This window comes from Dendrobates tinctorius, unplaced genomic scaffold (assembly GCF_039654945.1).
Source record: "Dendrobates tinctorius isolate UK_male_01 unplaced genomic scaffold, ASM3965494v1 ptg000231l, whole genome shotgun sequence".
Classification (NCBI taxonomy): domain Eukaryota; kingdom Metazoa; phylum Chordata; class Amphibia; order Anura; family Dendrobatidae; genus Dendrobates; species Dendrobates tinctorius.
The window spans coordinates 2,545,771-2,560,164 of NW_027361898.1; the positions used below are offsets into that span (position 1 = coordinate 2,545,771).

The 14,394-nt window shown below is 49.6% G+C and overlaps 1 protein-coding gene across 1 annotated transcript in view; it reads right to left on the reverse strand.

The window, feature by feature from the left end:
• The window catches only part of UCK1 (uridine-cytidine kinase 1), a 133,153-nt gene extending 119,067 nt beyond the window's left edge, over positions 1–14,086 (reverse strand). The window contains exon 1 of the mRNA XM_073555956.1: positions 13,883–14,086. The gene's annotated coding sequence lies outside the window, so the exon portion shown is untranslated. The remainder of the gene's footprint in view (positions 1–13,882) is intronic.
• Positions 14,087–14,394: the final 308 nt, after the last annotated feature.

Genomic DNA, 14,394 nt, shown 5'->3' on the forward strand with positions numbered 1-14,394 from the left:
CCCTACAAGAAGACCTCCTGTACTGCCCGATATTGGGGGGCTGTAGCCCCTACCGTAAATAAACCAGACTGAGGTGCTGCTGTATCCCTACATGAAAACCTCCTGTACTGCCTGATATTGGGGGGCTGTAGCCCCTACTGTAAATAAACCAGACTGAGGTGCTGCTGCATCCCTACAAGAAGACCTCCTGTACTGCCAGATATTAGGGGTCTGTAGCCCCTACCGTAAATAAACCAGACTGAGGTGCTGCTGTATCCCTACAAGAAGACCTTCTGTACTGCCCGATATTAAGGGTCTGTAGCCCCTACCGTAAATAAACCAGACTGAGGTGCTGCTGTATCCCTACAAGAAGACCTCCTGTACTGCCCGATATTGGGGGGCTGTAGCCCCTACCGTAAATAAAGCAGACTGAGGTGCTGCTGTATCCCTACAAGAAGACCTCCTGTACTGCCCGATATTGGGGGGCTGTAGCCCCTACCGTAAATAAACCAGACTGAGGTGCTGCTGTATCCCTACAAGAAGACCTCCTGTACTGCCCGATATTGGGGTTCTATAGCCCCTACCGTAAATAAACCAGACTGAAGTGCTGCTGTATCCCTACAAGAAGACCTCCTGTAATGCCCGATATTAGGGGTCTGTAGCCCCTACTGTAAATAAACCAGACTGAGGTGCTGCTGTATCCCTACAAGAAGACCTCCTGTACTGCCAGATATTGGGGGGATGTAGCCCCTACGTAAATAAACCAGACTGAGGTGCTGCTGTATCCCTGCAAGACCTCCTGTACTGCCCGATATTGGGGGTTTGTAGCCCCTACCGTAAATAAACCAGACTGAGGTGCTGCTGTATCCCTACAAGAAGACCTCCTGTACTGCCCGATATTGGGGGTCTGTAGCCCCTACCGTAAATAAACCAGACTGAGGTGCTGCTGTATCCCTACAAGAAGACCTTCTGTACTGCACGATATTAAGGGTCTGTAGCCCCTACCGTAAATAAACCAGACTGAGGTGCTGCTGTATCCCTACAAGAAGACCTCCTGTACTGCCCGATATTGGGGGTCTGTAGCCCCTACCGTAAATAAAGCAGACTGAGGTGCTGCTGTATCCCTACAAGAAGATCTCCTGTACTGCCCGATATTGGGGGGCTGTAGCCCCTACCGTAAATAAACCAGACTGAGGTGCTGCTGTATCCCTACAAGAAGACCTCCTGTACTGCCTGATATTGGGGGGCTGTAGCCCCTACTGTAAATAAACCAGACTGAGGTGCTGCTGCATCCCTACAAGAAGACCTCCTGTACTGCCCGATATTAGGGGTCTGTAGCCCCTACTGTAAATAAACCAGACTGAGGTGCTGCTGCATCCCTACAAGAAGACCTCCTGTACTGCCCGATATTGGGGGTCTGTAGCCCCTACTGTAAATAAACCAGACTGAGGTGCTGCTGTATCCCTACAAGAAGACCTCCTGTACTGCCTGATATTGGGGGGCTGTAGCCCCTACCGTCAATAAACCAGACTGAGGTGCTGCTGTATCCCTACAAGACCTCCTGTACTGCCCGATATTGGGGGTCTGTAGCCCCTACTGTATATAAACCAGACTGAGGTGCTGCTGTATCCCTACAAGAAGACCTCCTGTACTGCCCGATATTAGGGGTCTGTAGCCCCTACTGTAAAAAAACCAGACTGTGGTGCTGCTGTATCCCTACAAGAAGACCTCCTGTAATGCCCGATATTAGGGGTCTGTAGCCCCTACTGTAAATAAACCAGACTAGGTGCTGCTGTATCCCTACAAGAAGACCTCCTGTACTGCCCGATATTGGGGGGCTGTAGCCCCTACCGTAAATAAACCAGACTGAGGTGCTGCTGTATCCCTACAAGAAGACCTCCTGTACTGCCCGATGTTGGGGGGTTGTAGCCCCTACCGTAAATAAACCAGACTGAGGTGCTGCTGTATCCCTACAAGAAGACCTCCTGTAATGCCCGATATTGGGGGTCTGTAGCCCCTACTGTATATAAGCCAGACTGAGGTGCTGCTGTATCCCTACAAGACCTCCTGTACTGCCCGATATTGGGGGTCTTTAGCCCCTACTGTAAATAAACCAGACTGAGGTGCTGCTGTATCCCTACAAGACCTCCTGTAATGCCCGATATTGGGGGTTTGTAGCCCATACCGTAAATAAACCAGACTGAGGTGCTGCTGTATCCCTACAAGACCTCCTGTACTGCCTGATATTGGGGGTTTGTAGCCCCTACCGTAAATAAACCAGACTGAGGTGCTGCTGTATCCCTACAAGAAGACCTCCTGTACTGCCCGATATTGGGGGTCTGTAGCCCCTACCGTAAATAAACCAGACTGAGGTGCTGCTGTATCCCTACAAGAAGACCTTCTGTACTGCCCGATATTAAGGGTCTGTAGCCCCTACCGTAAATAAACCAGACTGAGGTGCTGCTGTATCCCTACAAGAAGACCTCCTGTACTGCCCGATATTGGGGGTCTGTAGCCCCTACCGTAAATAAAGCAGACTGAGGTGCTGCTGTATCCCTACAAGAAGATCTCCTGTACTGCCCGATATTGGGGGGCTGTAGCCCCTACCGTAAATAAACCAGACTGAGGTGCTGCTGTATCCCTACAAGAAGACCTCCTGTACTGCCTGATATTGGGGGGCTGTAGCCCCTACTGTAAATAAACCAGACTGAGGTGCTGCTGCATCCCTACAAGAAGACCTCCTGTACTGCCCGATATTAGGGGTCTGTAGCCCCTACTGTAAATAAACCAGACTGAGGTGCTGCTGCATCCCTACAAGAAGACCTCCTGTACTGCCCGATATTGGGGGTCTGTAGCCCCTACTGTAAATAAACCAGACTGAGGTGCTGCTGTATCCCTACAAGAAGACCTCCTGTACTGCCTGATATTGGGGGGCTGTAGCCCCTACCGTCAATAAACCAGACTGAGGTGCTGCTGTATCCCTACAAGACCTCCTGTACTGCCCGATATTGGGGGTCTGTAGCCCCTACTGTATATAAACCAGACTGAGGTGCTGCTGTATCCCTACAAGAAGACCTCCTGTACTGCCCGATATTAGGGGTCTGTAGCCCCTACTGTAAATAAACCAGACTGTGGTGCTGCTGTATCCCTACAAGAAGACCTCCTGTAATGCCCGATATTAGGGGTCTGTAGCCCCTACTGTAAATAAACCAGACTGAGGTGCTGCTGTATCCCTACAAGAAGACCTCCTGTACTGCCCGATATTGGGGGGCTGTAGCCCCTACCGTAAATAAACCAGACTGAGGTGCTGCTGTATCCCTACAAGAAGACCTCCTGTACTGCCCGATGTTGGGGGGTTGTAGCCCCTACCGTAAATAAACCAGACTGAGGTGCTGCTGTATCCCTACAAGAAGACCTCCTGTAATGCCCGATATTGGGGGTCTGTAGCCCCTACTGTATATAAGCCAGACTGAGGTGCTGCTGTATCCCTACAAGACCTCCTGTACTGCCCGATATTGGGGGTCTTTAGCCCCTACTGTAAATAAACCAGACTGAGGTGCTGCTGTATCCCTACAAGACCTCCTGTAATGCCCGATATTGGGGGTTTGTAGCCCCTACCGTAAATAAACCAGACTGAGGTGCTGCTGTATCCCTACAAGACCTCCTGTACTGCCTGATATTGGGGGGCTGTAGCCCCTATCATAAATAAACCAGACTGAGGTGCTGCTGTATCCCTACAAGAAGACCTCCTGTACTGCCTGATATTGGGGGGCTGTAGCCCCTACTGTAAATAAACCAGACTGAGGTGCTGCTGCATCCCTACAAGAAGACCTCCTGTACTGCCCGATATTGGGGGTCTGTAGCCCCTATCGTAAATAAACCATACTGAGGTGCTGCTGTATCCCTACAAGAAGACCTTCTGTACTGCACGATATTAGGGGTCTGTAGCCCCTACTGTAAATAAACCAGACTGAGGTGCTGCTGTATCCCTACAAGAAGACCTCCTGTACTGCCCGATATTGGGGGTCTGTAGCCCCTACTGTAAATAAACCAGACTGAGGTGCTGCTGTATCCCTACAAGAAGACCTCCTGTACTGCCCTATATTGGGGGTCTGTAGCCTCTACCGTAAATAAACCAGACTGAGGTGCTGCTGTATCCCTACAAGAAGACCTCCTGTAATGTCCGATATTGGGGGTCTGTAGCCACTACTGTATATAAGCCAGACTGAGGTGCTGCTGTATCCCTACAAGACCTCCTGTACTGCCCGATATTGGGGGTCTTTAGCCCCTACTGTAAATAAACCAGACTGAGGTGCTGCTGTATCCCTACAAGACGTCCTGTAATGCCCGATATTGGGGGTTTGTAGCCCCTACCGTAAATAAACCAGACTGAGGTGCTGCTGTATCCCTACAAGAAGACCTCCTGTACTGCCCGATATTGGGGGTCTGTAGCCCCTACCGTAAATAAACCAGACTGAGGTGCTGCTGTATCCCTACAAGAAGACCTTCTGTACTGCCCATATTAAGGGTCTGTAGCCCCTACCGTAAATAAACCAGACTGAGGTGCTGCTGTATCCCTACAAGAAGACCTCCTGTACTGCCCGATATTGGGGGTCTGTAGCCCCTACCGTAAATAAAGCAGACTGAGGTGCTGCTGTATCCCTACAAGAAGACCTCCTGTACTGCCCGATATTGGGGGGCTGTAGCCCCTACCGTAAATAAACCAGACTGAGGTGCTGCTGTATCCCTACAAGAAGACCTCCTGTACTGCCTGATATTGGGGGGCTGTAGCCCCTACTGTAAATAAACCAGACTGAGGTGCTGCTGTATCCCTACAAGAAGACCTTCTGTACTGCCCGATATTAAGGGTCTGTAGCCCCTACCGTAAATAAACCAGACTGAGGTGCTGCTGTATCCCTACAAGAAGACCTCCTGTACTGCCCGATATTGGGGGGCTGTAGCCCCTACCGTAAATAAAGCAGACTGAGGTGCTGCTGTATCCCTACAAGAAGACCTCCTGTACTGCCCGATATTGGGGGGCTGTAGCCCCTACCGTAAATAAACCAGACTGAGGTGCTGCTGTATCCCTACAAGAAGACCATCTGTACTGCCCGATATTGGGGGTCTGTAGCCCCTACCGTAAATAAACCAGACTGAGGTGCTGCTGTATCCCTACAAGAAGACCTCCTGTACTGCCCGATATTGGGGGGCTGTAGCCCCTACCGTAAATAAACCAGACTGAGGTGCTGCTGTATCCCTGCAAGACCTCCTGTACTGCCCGATATTGGGGGGGTGTAGCCCCTACTGTATATAAACCAGACTGAGGTGCTGCTGTATCCCTACAAGACCTCCTGTACTGCCCGATATTGGGGGTCTGTAGCCCCTACTGTATATAAGCCAGACTGAGGTGCTGCTGTATCCCTACAAGACCTCCTGTACTGCCCGATATTGGGGGTCTTTAGCCCCTACTGTAAATAAACCAGACTGAGGTGCTGCTGTATCCCTACAAGACCTCCTGTAATGCCCAATATTGGGGGTCTGTAGCCCCTACTGTATATAAGCCAGACTGAGGTGCTGCTGTATCCCTACAAGACCTCCTGTACTGCCCGGTATTGGGGGTCTTTAGCCCCTACTGTAAATAAACCAGACTGAGGTGCTGCTGTATCCCTACAAGACCTCCTGTAATGCCCGATATTGGGGGTTTGTAGCCCCTACCGTAAATAAACCAGACTGAGGTGCTGCTGTATCCCTACAAGAAGACCTCCTGTACTGCCCGATATTGGGGGTCTGTAGCCCCTACCGTAAATAAACCAGACTGAGGTGCTGCTGTATCCCTACAAGAAGACCTCCTGTACTGCCCGATATTGGGGGTGTGTAGCCCCTACCGTAAATAAACCAGACTGAGGTGCTGCTGTATCCCTACAAGAAGACCTCCTGTACTGCCCGATATTGGGGGTCTGTAGCCCCTACCGTAAATAAACCAGACTGAGGTGCTGCTGTATCCCTACAAGAAGACCTCCTGTACTGCCTGATATTGGGGGTCTGTAGCCCCTACCGTAAATAAACCAGACTGAGGTGCTGATGTATCCCTACATGAAGACCTCCTGTACTGCCTGATATTGGGGGGCTGTAGCCCCTACCGTAAATAAACCAGACTGAGGTGCTGCTGTATCCCTACAAGAAGACCATCTGTACTGCCCGATATTGGGGGTCTGTAGCCCCTACCGTAAATAAACCAGACTGAGGTGCTGCTGTATCCCTACAAGAAGACCTCCTGTACTGCCCGATATTGGGGGGCTGTAGCCCCTACCGTAAATAAACCAGACTGAGGTGCTGCTGTATCCCTGCAAGACCTCCTGTACTGCCCGATATTGGGGGGGGTGTAGCCCCTACTGTATATAAACCAGACTGAGGTGCTGCTGTATCCCTACAAGACCTCCTGTACTGCCCGATATTGGGGGTCTGTAGCCCCTACTGTGTATAAGCCAGACTGAGGTGCTGCTGTATCCCTACAAGACCTCCTGTACTGCCCGATATTGGGGGTCTTTAGCCCCTACTGTAAATAAACCAGACTGAGGTGCTGCTGTATCCCTACAAGACCTCCTGTAATGCCCAATATTGGGGGTCTGTAGCCCCTACTGTATATAAGCCAGACTGAGGTGCTGCTGTATCCCTACAAGACCTCCTGTACTGCCCGGTATTGGGGGTCTTTAGCCCCTACTGTAAATAAACCAGACTGAGGTGCTGCTGTATCCCTACAAGACCTCCTGTAATGCCCGATATTGGGGGTTTGTAGCCCCTACCGTAAATAAACCAGACTGAGGTGCTGCTGTATCCCTACAAGAAGACCTCCTGTACTGCCCGATATTGGGGGTCTGTAGCCCCTACCGTAAATAAACCAGACTGAGGTGCTGCTGTATCCCTACAAGAAGACCTTCTGTACTGCCCGATATTGGGGGTCTGTAGTCCCTACCGTAAATAAAGCAGACTGAGGTGCTGCTGTATCCCTACAAGAAGAACTCCTGTACTGCCCGATATTGGGGGTCTGTAGCCCCTACCGTAAATAAACCAGACTGAGGTGCTGCTGTATCCCTACAAGAAGACCTCCTGTACTGCCCGATATTGGGGGTCTGTAGCCCCTACCGTAAATAAACCAGACTGAGGTGCTGCTGTATCCCTACAAGAAGACCTCCTGTACTGCCCGATATTGGGGGTATGTAGCCCCTACTGTATTTAAACCAGACTGAGGTGCTGCTGTATCCCTACAAGAAGACCTCCTGTACTGCCCGATATTGGGGGTCTGTAGCCCCTACCGTAAATAAACCAGACTGAGGTGCTGCTGTATCCCTACAAGAAGACCTCCTGTACTGCCCGATATTGGGGGCTGTAGCCCCTACTGTAAATAAACCAGACTGAGGTGCAGCTGTATCCCTACAAGAAGACCTTCTGTACTGCCCGATATTAGGGGTCTGTAGCCCCTACTGTATATAAACCAGACTCGGGTGCTGCTGCATTCCTACAAGACCTCCTGTACTGCCCGATATTGGGGGTCTGTAGCCCCTACTGTATATAAACCAGACTGAGGTGCTGCTGCATCCCTACAAGACCTCCTGTACTGCCCGATATTGGGGAGCTGTAGCCCCTACTGTATATAAACCAGACTGAGGTGCTGCTGTATCCCTAAAAGAAGACCTCCTGTAATGCCCGATATTGGGGGTCTGTAGCCCCTACCGTAAATAAACCAGACTGAGGTGCTGCTGTATCGCTACAAGAAGACCTTCTGTACTGCCCGATATTGGGGGTCTGTAGCCCCTACTGTAAATGAGACTGAGGTGCTGCTGTATCCCTACAACAAGACCTCCTGTACTGCTTGATATTGGGGGTCTGTAGCCCCTACCCTAAATAAACCAGACTGAGGTGCTGCTGTATCCCTACAAGAAGACCTCCTGTACTGCCCGATATTGGGGGTCTGTAGCCCCTACTGTAAATAAACCAGACTGAGGTGCTGCTGTATCCCTACAAGAACACCTGCTGTAATGCCCGATATTGGGGGTCTGTAGCCCCTACCGTAAAGAAACCAGACTGAGGTGCTGCTGTATAACTACAAGAAGACCTCCTGTACTGCCCGATATTGGGGGTCTGTAGCCCCTACTGTATATAATCCAGACTGAGGTGCTGCTGTATCTCTACAAGAAGACCTCCTGTACTGCCCGATATTGGGGGGCTGTAGACCCTACTGTAAATAAACCAGACTGAGGTGCAGCTGTATCCCTACAAGAAGACCTTCTGTACTGCCCGATATTAGGGGTCTGTAGCCCCTACTGTATATAAACCAGACTCAGGTGCTGCTGCATCCCTACAAGACCTCCTGTACTGCCCGATATTGGGGGTCTGTAGCCCATACTGTATATAAACCAGACTGAGGTGCTGCTGCATCCCTACAAGACCTCCTGTAATGCCCAATATTGGGGGTCGGTAACCCCTACCGTAAATATACCAGACTGAGGTGCTGCTGTATCGCTACAAGAAGACCTTCTGTACTGCCCGATATTGGGGGTCTGTAGCCCCTACTGTAAATGAGACTGAGGTGCTGCTGTATCCCTACAACAAGACCTCCTGTACTGCCCGATATTGGGGGTCTGTAGCCCCTACCCTAAATAAACCAGACTGAGGTGCTGCTGTATCCCTACAAGGAGACCTCCTGTACTGCCCGATATTGGGGGTCTGTAGCCCCTACTGTATATAAACCAGACTGAGGTGCTGCTGTATTCCTACAAGACCTCCTGTACTGCCCGATATTGGGGGGCTGTAGCCCCTACTGTATATAAACCAGACTGAGGTGCTGCTGTATCCCTACAAGAAGACCTCCTGTAATGCCCGATATTGGGGGTCTGTAGCCCCTACTGTATATAAACCAGACTGAGGTGCTGCTGTATCCCTACAAGAAGACCTCCTGTACTGCCCGATATTGGGGGTCTATAGCCCCTACCGTAAGTAAACCAGACTGAGGTGCTGCTGTATCCCTACAAGAAGACCTCCTGTAATGCCCGATATTAGGGGTCTGTAGCCCCTACTGTAAATAAACCAGACTGAGGTGCTGCTGTATCCCTACAAGAAGACCTCCTGTACTGCCAGATATTGGGGGGATGTAGCCCCTACGTAAATAAACCAGACTGAGGTGCTGCTGTATCCCTGCAAGACCTCCTGTACTGCCCGATATTGGGGGGGTGTAGCCCCTACTGTATATAAACCAGCCTGAGGTGCTGCTGTATCCCTACAAGAAGACCTCCTGTACTGCCCGATATTGGGGGTCGGTAGCCCCTACCGTAAATAAAGCAGACTGAGGTGCTGCTGTATCCCTACAAGAAGACCTCCTGTACTGCCCGATATTGGGGGTCTGTAGCCCCTACCGTAAATAAACCAGACTGAAGATCTGCTGTATCCCTACAAGAAGACCTCCTGTACTGCCCGATATTGGGGGGCTGTAGCCCCCACCGTAAATAAACCAGACTGAGGTGCTGCTGTATCCCTACAAGAAGACCTTCTGTACTGCCCGATATTGGGGGTCTGTAGCCCCTACCGTAAATAAACCAGACTGAGGTGCTGCTGTATCCCTACAAGAAGACCTCCTGTACTGCCCAATATTTTGGGTCTGTAGCCCCTATCCTAAATAAACCAGACTGAGGTGCTGCTGTATCCCTACAAGAAGACCTCCTGTACTGCCTGATATTGGGGGGCTGTAGCCCCTACCGTAAATAAACCAGACTGAGGTGCTGCTGTATCCCTACAAGAAGACCTCCTGTACTGCCCGATATTGGTGGTCTGTAGCCCCTACCGTAAATAAACCAGACTGAGGTGCTGCTGCATCCCTACAAGACCTCCTGTACTGCCCGATATTGGGGGTCTGTAGCCCCTACTGTATATAAACCAGACTGAGGTGCTGCGCTGTCATGGCGGCCATGGACTGCTGTGTCTGGACAGGAGGGCGGTAGCTTCACTATGCAGTAATAGCCCGAGAGCGCAGCATGGGGGACACTAATAAAGGCAGAGGTCCTGTCTCATAGATATCTGCGTTATCAGCGTAGGGAATGGGCCGCATTAGTGAAATGACAGAATATTTCTCCCACCTGGTGAACACAGAAATAAAAAAGAAATAAAATGGCGGAATTCATGGTTTGGTCACTTTGACTCCCATAAAAAGATCAGGAAAGTTGTAAAGGCCACAATGGAGATGGTAAAACTACAGCTCGGATACAACAATATCAACAGGAAAACAAAAACCGTTCTGGCCCATGAAAGCAAGGAGGAAAATGCAGTGGAAGAGAAGCATGCTGGCATAAACCTGGCGCCAACCCGGCACAGTTACTAGTACTAATTGCCGCCATGGCAGCGCTCAGCTAATCCTCAGTGTCTGAGACTCTGCATAGAGCAGCACAGCTCAAACTCCAGGAGGAGGCAGAGCACAGATAATAATAATAATATTCCGCAGCGCTTTACAGTTTAACAGTTTCAAAACACAAGTCATAAGTAACAACGTTAACAATACGATAATTAAAGCAAAATAGGACGACCCTGCTCGTGAGAGCTTACAATCTACCATGAGGTGAGGGAGATACAAAGTATAGGTGTGTATTTACAATTGTATATTTACAATGAAGGTCCAGCCATCTTGAGGGAGTGAAGGATGGATGGAGATGGTGAATGGGCTATACACGCACACTTACACATAGAATGACTGATTAGTGAACGTGATAAGCCTCTCTGAACAAATGTGTTTTGAGGGAGCGCCTAAAACTATGTAAATTGTGGATAGTCCTAATTTCTTGGGGTAGAGCATTCCAGAGGATAGGAGCAGCACGGGAGAAGTCTTGGAGTCGGGAGTGGGAGGTACAGATTAGTGCAGAGGTAAGTCGAAAGTCGTTTGCAGAGCGCAGCGATCGGCTAGGCCGATAGACAGAAATGAGGGAGGAGATGTAGGGGGGGTGCTGCACTGTGGAGAGCTTTGTGGGTGAGAACAAGTACTTTGAATTGGATCCTATAATGAATGGGCAGCCAGTGTAATGACTGATGAAGAGCGGACACGTCTGAGTACCGATTAGCCAGATGGACGACCCTGGCTGCTGCATTAAGTATGTACTGGAGAGGGGATAGTCGAGTGACGGGGAGGCCAATTAATAGAGCATTGCAGTAGTCCAGGCGGGAGTGGATCAATGCTACAGTGAGGGTTTTTGTTGTTTCCATGTGCGAAAAGGGCGGATTCTAGAGATGTTCTTTAGGTGTAAGCGGCAAGAGCGGGCAAGACATTGTATATGGGATGTGAAGGAGAGATTGGTGTCAAACATAGCACCCAGACAGCGCGCCTGCTGCCGGGGAGTTAATGTGGTTCCAACCACGGAGAGGGAAATGTCAGATTTAGGGAGGTTAGTAGACTGCGGGAGCAGAAGTTCAGTTTTGGAGAGGCTGAGTTTCAGATAGAGAGTGGACATGATATTGGAGACTGCGGACAGACAGTCACTGGCGTTCTGTAGTACAGAGGGCGTAAGGTTGGGGGAAGATGTATATAGTTTTGTGTCATCAGCATAAAGATGGTACCGAAAGCCAAATCTGCTGATGGTCTGTCCAATTGGGGCTGTGTAGAGAGAGAAGAGAAGGGGGCAAAGGACTGAGCCATGAAATACCCCGACAGCAAGAGGAAGAGGAGATGAAGTAGAGCCAGAGAACAAAACACTGAAGGAGCGGTCAGAGAGATAGGAAGAGAACCAGGAGAGAGCAGTGTCCTTAATGCCTAGTGACTGAAGCCTAGAGAGTAGGAGATGGTGGTCAACAGTATCGAAAGCTGCAGATAGGTCAAGTAGAATGAGCAGAGAGTGGTCACCGTCATGTTTTGCTGTCAGAAGGTCATTGGTCACTTTGATGAGTGCAGTTTCAGTCGAAAGAAGGGGGCGGAAGCCGGACTGTGAAGGGTCTAGAAGGGAGTGAGTGGAGAGGTAATGGGTAAGGCGGGAGTAAACTAGGTGCTCCAAAAGTTTAGAGATGAAGGGGAGATTGGAGACTGGTCTGTAGTTGTTTGTGCAGGATGGGTCGAGAGCGGGTTTCTTTAGTAATGGAGTCGCGATGGTGTGTTTGAAGGAGGATGGGAAAATGCCCGAGGAGAGGGAGAGATTAAAAATTTAGTTAGGTGGGTTGTGACGACTGGAGAGAGAGACTGGAGGAGATGTGAGGGAATGGGGTCGGTAGTGCATGTAGTCGGACGAGAAGAAGAGAGGAGTCTGGAGACTTCTTCTTCTGTGATGGGATCAAATGTGGAAAGTGAGCCTGGGGAGATGCAGGAAGGGATGGGAGTCACAGCACTTGGTGGTTGGGAACAGATTTCCTGATGGATATTATCTATTTTTTCTGTAAAGTGGGAGGCCAGGTCATCAGCACAAATGTCTGTGTACAGATACTGTACATTGTAACAACTACATGTCCTTGAATGCAGCAGAGCAGTGAGCACAGCTCTGGAGAGGTCTACAGTATAACACAGGCTTACCTCCCAACTTTTGAAGAAGGGAAAGAGGGACAAAGGCTGCAGTGCGCCACGGCAAGTTTTAGGCCATGTCCCCCGACTACACCCATTTCACAACTAGTCACACCCATGTCCATGCCCCAACCGCACCCATTTAGCACTGCTGATCACACTGACTGACATTATGGGCACAGTGGCTGGTACTGAGAAAAAAGAAATAGGGGACAGAAAATTCTCTCTTTTTCTCTCTCTCTGTTCTTGCTCTTTCTATCTCTTTCTGTTCTTTCTTCTCTTTCTCTCTGTGTTCTTTCTCTTTTTCTCTCTCCTTTCAGAGAGAGAGAGAACAGAGAGGGAGAAAGAACAGAAAAATAAAAGAGCGAAAGAAAAAGAGAAAGAACAGGGAGAGAGAAAGAAAGAACTGAGAGGGATAAAGAAAGAACAGACAAAGAAAAGAAAGAAAGAGGGGACAGAAAAAAAAGAAGAGAAAGAGGGGAAATAAAGAACAGAGAGAGAGAAACAAAAAACAGAGAGAGAAAGAAGAAAAACAGAGAGAAAGAAAGAGGGGAAAGAACAGCGAGGGAGAATGAACAGGGAGAGAGAAAGAAAGAACAGCGAGGGAGAAAGAACAGACAGACAAAAGAAAGAACAGAGAGAGAGAGAAAGAAAGAGGGGAAGAAAGAAAGAGGGGACAGGAAAAAAAAGAACAGAGAGAGAAAGAGGTGAAAGAAACAAAGAACAGAGAGAGAGAAAGAGGGGGAATAAAGAATAGAGAGAAAGAACACAGAGAGAGAAAGAAGAAAAACAGAGCGAAAGGAGGGGAAATAAAGAACAGAGAGAGAGAACAGAGAGAACGAACAATGAGAGAGAGAGAAAGAAAGAACAGAGAGAGAAATAAAGAGGGGACAGAAAAAAGAATGAAAGAAAGAACGAGGGGAAAAAAAGAAAGAACAGAGAGATAGTGAGAAAGAAAGAGGGGAAAGAAAGAACAGAGAGATAGTGAGAAAGAAAGAGGGGGAAGAAAGAACAGATAGAAAGAGGGGAAAGAAAGAACAGAGACATAGAGAAAGAGAGGGGAAAGAAAGAACAGAGAGATAGAGAGAAAGAGGGAGACGAAAGAACAGAGAGATAGAGAGAAAGGGAGAAGAAAGAACAGAGAGATAGAGAGAAAGAGGGGGAAGAAAGAACAAAGAGAAAGAAAGAAAGAACAGAGAGAAAGAAAGAACAGAGAGAGAGAAATAAAAGAACAGAGAGAAAGAAAGAACAGAGAGAGAAAGAGAAAACAGAGAGAGAGAGAAAGAAACAGAGAAAGATTCTATAAAGATACTATAGCAGCCCGACTCCCACTGTAATGTCCACCTGAGCCTCCCGATGCAAGACATATCATGATCCGCTCACATGGTCTGCATCCCCGATTCCAAGGCGATCTCGCTGTCCGCTGTCAGAGGAGGACACGGTGATGGATCTGAAGCATTCCCTGAAGTGCCTCCATGGTTCCGTCACAATCTCCTCCCAAAATTACCTAATTTCAGCTTCCAGCACATCACTTCCGGTACACACAAGGCTCCGTTCCGTACACACAGGGCTCCGCTCCGTACACCTCGTACACACGCGGCTCCGCTCCGTACACATCGTACACACGCGGCTCCGCTCCGTACACCTTGTACACACGCGGCTCCGCTCCATACACACGCGGCTCCGCTCCGTACACCTCGTACACACGCGGCTCTGCTACATCCACCCAGTAAACTCCTCCTGACCCCACACAAACTTCCCCTCATCCAGCACCATGCCAACCAGCACAGCAGCGCCCTGCACACACTGAGGCCCCTGATCATGTGACCCCTGACTCCTCCCCACCTGTGACCTCATCACAGGTCCTGTGCACACAGAGCAGCCCAGCGACGTCA